This window comes from Catharus ustulatus, chromosome 1, assembly GCF_009819885.2.
Source record: "Catharus ustulatus isolate bCatUst1 chromosome 1, bCatUst1.pri.v2, whole genome shotgun sequence".
NCBI lineage: Eukaryota > Metazoa > Chordata > Aves > Passeriformes > Turdidae > Catharus > Catharus ustulatus.
Window position 1 is genome coordinate 92,503,130 of NC_046221.1, and position 6,000 is coordinate 92,509,129.

The window sequence follows — 6,000 nt, forward strand, 5'->3', positions numbered from 1 at the left end:
GGATGCATTTCACAGCAGCTTTATATCAGCTGGTCCCAGAGACTGAATGTCCACAGCAGCAAACTACTGCTGCTGCTTTATACTGTTCTTCTCTAGCAGTACCGTCTCACAGGAGAACAAACACAAATATCTTGAGGACCATCAGATTATACAGAACAGCAACACAACACAAGCAGTGCTCAAATTCCTACCTGTATACCTCTCTTAAATGGTTGTCTGACAGTAGAGAAGAAACTCAGGAGTTGAAACTATCAATGAGAGTTGCTGTGGTCATTAAACACTGATTCCAACAAAAAGGCACCATTACAAAGCTCTTACTCTTGAGGATAACTTAAATTCCAAAGAAATTAAACTCCACTCCAATATAAAAATTAAACACTTTGGGGAAAAGAAAGAAACCTGTTTTGAAGTCAATTCATTAAAAAAATGTTATGGTAGGGTTTTTTAATAATCAGAAATAAAGCTCTGGATCACAAGAACAAGGTTGGTAAAAGATATCAAAAGACAGTTTAGGAAGACCAACTTGCCAAGGGTACCTTTTCTCAACTAACCAAATCTCCAAGCACATTTGCTTTCAGTGGCGATTGAGGTTATGACTTAAACACACCTTTTCCAAGCTGTTTAGTTCCATTGGTCAAAGACAGGAAGAACCAAAATCACTTTTCCTATAAAGGAATGACAAACCATCACTCAGTAGTGTGCATAGTCTAGGGCTTATGAATTCAAGCTAATTCTCTTTTGTGGCTTATAAAAAGACCTTTATGTGAACCCAATGGTAAGAATGTCCCCATGAGTTGGGAATCACTACAACAGCACGTGTATGAGATAATTTATGCAGTGCTCAAAGTCACAAGCTTCCCATTTAGCTGAAAGTAAATGCCCCTAAAGAACCTTCATATTTCATACTGCAAAACTGTATTTAAGTAATCAAAAAGTGAATAATAGAGCAGTTAGCAAGCTCTTTAATACATTAGCTAAAAGTATATCAATTCCATTGATTTTTACAATGGGCTGATTTCACATAATGGATTAAGCTCTCTAGAAAGACTGTAAAGGGGAAAAATGTTTTGCCAGAATTAGTAGAAGATGGTGTCAAAGTGCTTTTATGACAAGCATGCAGTTAAAACATTTTATTTGGGGATGCTAAATTTAGAGTACTTCCGTCAGGAATAGACCTGATGCTAACAGTTGAGTACAAGACACGATTTCAACACTGCAGATGCATTTTCAAGGTTCCAGTTATATTTTCCTGTAAGTATTTTATTACTAGGTAAGAAACAGAAAGTTTCAACTAGGAATATGTAATCAAACTTAAACACAGTAAAAGGTTAACAGCAGGATGCTGCAAGGATCCATAAAGCTAGCAACATTTAAAGGCCCTAGTAAGTGAACTGAAAAAAAAGTAGAAAAATTAACAGTTATATAGGTTACTAAAGTATGTAAGCCCAAAAATGTAACCAACTGGAAGCTAATCAACCATGATGGACAAACAATACACTTGCACATAAAAGTCAATGTTAATAAATGCAGAAGAAGTGCCACTGAAAGTTAAATAATTACTAGTATGGTCAGCAACCTTCTAAAGTAAGTAGGCCTAGTACAAACAAGAGGATTATAAGCATCCCTGTGGAACTCAGGGAAGATCTCTGCTCAATATGAGAACATTGCAGCTGATAATTAAAAATAACAAGATTCAAAAGCAGCAGTGGCAAGCACTAGCAAAACTGCCTTCATACAAAACTAGTGCTTCTTTCTTAATGACCTGAAAAAGGCTGCTGTAGCACTAGATTAGGTAAAGAATGAGAAATCCAACAAAAAGGTTCAGAAGACAAAGCATGAATAACACAGTTATAAGAAGACTAAGTGTAAATGGAAGGGAAATAATTTATACCTCAAAAATTAAGATTAAGGCTGCTCAATGAAAGAGGAAAGTATACAGGCCAGAGATACACTTTTTTGATAAAATACATAATTGAATATTCACTTAAATCTAGTGCATCTTTATTATAAATAATCTGTCAATATTCAAAGGAGGACAGAAAAAATTGACTGGGATGAAGAACATCCTATGCAATGATGCAAGCCTACTTCTATTAAGTATTGGTGCAAGACACATACCATAACAGAAATATCCAACATTTGCCTCCTTTAACACTTGTTATAACTCTCATAAGATATTCGTCCAGTTGAACTCCAGATAAATTCCAGCGCCACAATTTCAATACTAAAATCAGCATGTTGACCTTTCAAAGGAGGCGGGGCACCAGAACTCCCTACTTCCAAGCAAACTTTAAAAATCAAAGAGCAACAGTGATATACAAATGATGCACTCTAACTTTGACTGAAGGACAGCACCACATACTTTCATATTTTGGTTATAATTTGAGATATAAAAGAACTCCAAAATTCTTAATTAAGTGATTGGTTAAGTACAAAACAGTACCATTTTAAACAGCACCACTACAACTACTAAAATGTTCTTTGATGCACTTTACACACAAAAAGAATTTTATTTGAATTTGTAGGCTATTTCTTTTCTTTATAAGAAGTAACAGCTCCTGATCCAGGTCAGCTTGAATCTAGAGATGGTCCCTGCACTTCCATGAGAAGACATCTAAAGACACAGGCTGGGGAAGACTGCAGAGCCAAAGACCACACCATTTTGGTCTTGTGAATCAAACTTTTGTGCTACGTGGACATTCTGACACCATGTGCCCTAAAATGGAAAAAAAAAATCACTAGAAATATAAAATGTAAAATCTGTCAAGAATCTCTCATCTCTTGAACAAAACATGATGCAAGTTGCATTCAAAAAGATTTAAGTATTTGGAAGTACTTTATTTTTAGAAGAGTGTCCCTGGAGCTACTTTTTGTTCTCAGACCAAAGACAAAGATTACACTCCTTTTGTGATAGAATAAAGAAAAATATTTAACAAGTTCACAGCTAACATACAGGTTATCAACACATAAGCAACAATGAAAGGACAGCAGGATACTATTTCCCTAAAGTAGCAATTTGGTATTGAAATTTATTCTAAATTACCTCCATTCTTTTTCTGTATAGCTTATTCCTGAACTTATTGGAATAAAAAAAAAATTCACTTTGAGATAATGAGGGGGAAGAATAAATCTCGGTATAAAAGTGAAACAGTACCACCTCACCAGTAGGCTAAGTAATGACTGTCACATGGTGTTTTCAAAGCATTTTCATGACTTTCCTTAGTGTCTTTGAATTGCCCTATTCCTATAAGAATTAGGTATACTCATTCATGCAGCTTACAATTCTGAACAGACATCATCCTGTAATAGTCCATGTCCTTATCACCTTGATCTCAAGGGTGACTTGTGTGTAGTGTCCTTGCCCGGTAACATTTGTATCATTTTTCTGAGGATGACCATGCTGCCACAATTTCCTTACCAACAATAATTGTCTCAGGTTTACATTCCTGTTTCACAGGTAAGCCTGAGAAAATTAAGCAAACAAATTCAAAGTGCTAGCAATACCACTTAAAAAAAGGCCAGCATCACAGGAGGACACAGACACGATTCCAAGTCACAGAAAATGATGAAGCTGGCACTAGAAAGTGAAGTGTTTTCTTCAAGATAAAGTATTTCTTTGTATTTACAAGAAAAACGAGTTCTGTGGTGTTCCAAGCGCCCAGGGTAGCATGATCTTCAATATCTTTGCAAAGGAATGAATTTGAGAGCAGCAATGTATAATAATACATGGTTAGTTACATAGTTTTGGTTTGCACAGCTGTTGGCTATGTTCATTTACAGTTCATGTAGTGCCAACATCATTTATATAAACAGGAGAGGCTGCTTCACTCCTGTTCATCGCCATAAAAGTTATTTCTCTCAGCAGCTGCTGCACAAAAAACAGTTTCTATTTCAGTATCTCACGCTGTAAGTTCACGAAGTGGCAGGTTCCAGAATCTACTAAAAACAAGTGGGACCTAAAGAAACTTGCCCATGCTTAATAAATATAAGAGGGGCGGAGGAAGAGGGGGCAGAAGACACGCACTTCTGCTTTCCTAGGGTGGAAGGAGGTAGTAACCCTCTGTTAACACGGCCAAAGTCACATGAAAACCAAGTTCCATTAGGCAACCAACTAGAATGAGAGCTTCCCCGACTCTCTTCAGCTTTATGAATTAAAATACAATAAAATAAGGCTAATCCGGAGTCCAGCAGATAAGATAAACTCTAAAATATTAGTCACATGTTACGTAATAAACACCAACTGTACGAACTCGATGTGACAGCGGGGAAGAGGTAGAGCCGACGATGTTGCCCGGGTACTCCCCCCCTGCACACACATACGCACACACAGCCACGCTGCCGGGGGCTGCAGACACACAGCAGCTCCCGACCCCTGGAAGGAGCAACAGGACCTCCCCAGCCCCACGACCCTCTCCCCGGCAGGAGCACCCCGGGGAGCCACCGGAAGGCAGCCGCAGGCTGTGTGTGCCCGGCCCCCGCACCGGGGTCACCCCGCTCGGAGGAGGCGGCGGCCGGCCGAGGCGGTGGCTCTCCCGCAGGCGGCCGGAGAGAGGAGAAGCCCGGCGCAGCCTGAACTTGGCGCTTCCCTTCCCCCGAGCCCCAGCGCGGCCGGGAGCGGGGCGGGGGGAAGCGGAACCCGGAGCCCACACTCACCTCGGCCCTCCTCTCTCCGTCGCTGCCGGGCGGACGTCGGGGCGAGGCGAGGGGCTCCGCCAGCCCCGCCGCTGCCGCGCCTGTCACCGGGCGCCCGAGCAGAAGAGTCCCGCAGGGTAAATCCTCCGGGCGGCGGCGGGGACGGGGACGAGCCGCGCTCCGCCCGCTCGTCGCGGCGGCCGCTGCCTCGCACCAAGTTGAGGCGCCGCCGCTGCCGCTGCGCTGCCGGGCTGCCGCTACAGCCACGGGGAGCGGCGCCTCTGCTCGCCGCCTCGCTCCGCGGCCGGGGGAGCAGCGCTGCACCGCCGCCGCCTGGGCCCCCTCTTCCTGCGGCTGCCGGGAGCCGCGCTCCGGGCGCAGCGGCGCGGTCACACGGAGCCCCGCGGAGGAGCCGCCGCCGCCTCCCTCGGCACCTCGGAGCCCGCAGCTGCAGCCCCCCGGCGGCGCCCGCTCCGCATGCCCCGCGCTCCGCCGCTCCCGCTGCTGCCGCCGGCGGCGGCGCCCCCGCCCGCTCTCCCGCGCACCACCGCTGCCGCCCGAGCCCCGCTCAACGCCGCGTCTCCATCGCCGGCGGCAGCGGCGGCGCGGAGAGGCGGGATCAGGGAAGGGGCGGCGACCGCCCCGCGCGGCCCCGCTCCGCCCCGCCGCTGCCCCGGATGTGCGGGGGTCGCCGCGGCGGGGATGGCGGTCCCCGGGGCGGGGGGCGCTGGCGCGGGCGGGAAGCGCCGCCCGCCTCGGTGCAGCAAAGCCGGCAGGCGCCGGTGCCCTCGGTGCCCGCCTGCCCCGGGCGAGGGCGGGTGCTGGCTCTGGCGTGTTCTAGCGCAACACGTATCGACCCGGGGGTCCCCGGCTGCGGGTGGCGGCTCTCTATGGCGTGCAGCCTTTGTAGCCGCTGGGCAGGTGTGCTGTTTGCCTGTATCCCCCCTGCTGCGCTGGCACCTGCTGCCCCCGCGCTTAACCTGTGCTTTAGAAGTAGGTCTGGTCGGTGAGGACGAGGGGGGACCGCGTGGCACGGGCTCGTCCTTCCTTATGCCTTGTGATGGGGGTCAGCAGCAGCTCCCAGCTCCTTGCTGGGCCGCGGGTGGCTTTGGCATAGCTGGTGAGCCGTCAACGCGGTGCCCCAGCAGCGATGTTGGGACGCATAGCTAAAACAAATGTTGCGTTGGATCATTAGGCTGCAACAAGCCTCTTCTTAGCAGTGGCCTCTGGGCAAGGAAGCATCAAAATGTTACATATGTGCCCTACGACCACGTTTGTGTTCTAAGATTATTCCACACAACTAGAAAATTACTTCACGCACACACATACCAAGATATATTCTGACACTTGAATTCTGTGAAGTGTTTT

The 6,000-nt window shown here is 46.7% G+C and overlaps 1 protein-coding gene across 3 annotated transcripts in view; it reads right to left on the minus strand.

Annotated features, from left to right (window-relative positions):
- Window positions 1-4,761, minus strand: part of GALNT1 (polypeptide N-acetylgalactosaminyltransferase 1) — an 86,345-nt gene extending 81,584 nt beyond the window's left edge. For 2 of the 3 annotated variants that reach the window (XM_033061607.2, XM_033061586.2), the window contains exon 1: window positions 4,654-4,758. The gene's annotated coding sequence lies outside the window, so the exon portion shown is untranslated. Of the gene's footprint in view, window positions 1-4,653 lie in introns of all 3 variants that reach the window. The other variant, XM_033061616.2, reaches the window with a different exon arrangement.
- Window positions 4,762-6,000: the final 1,239 nt, after the last annotated feature.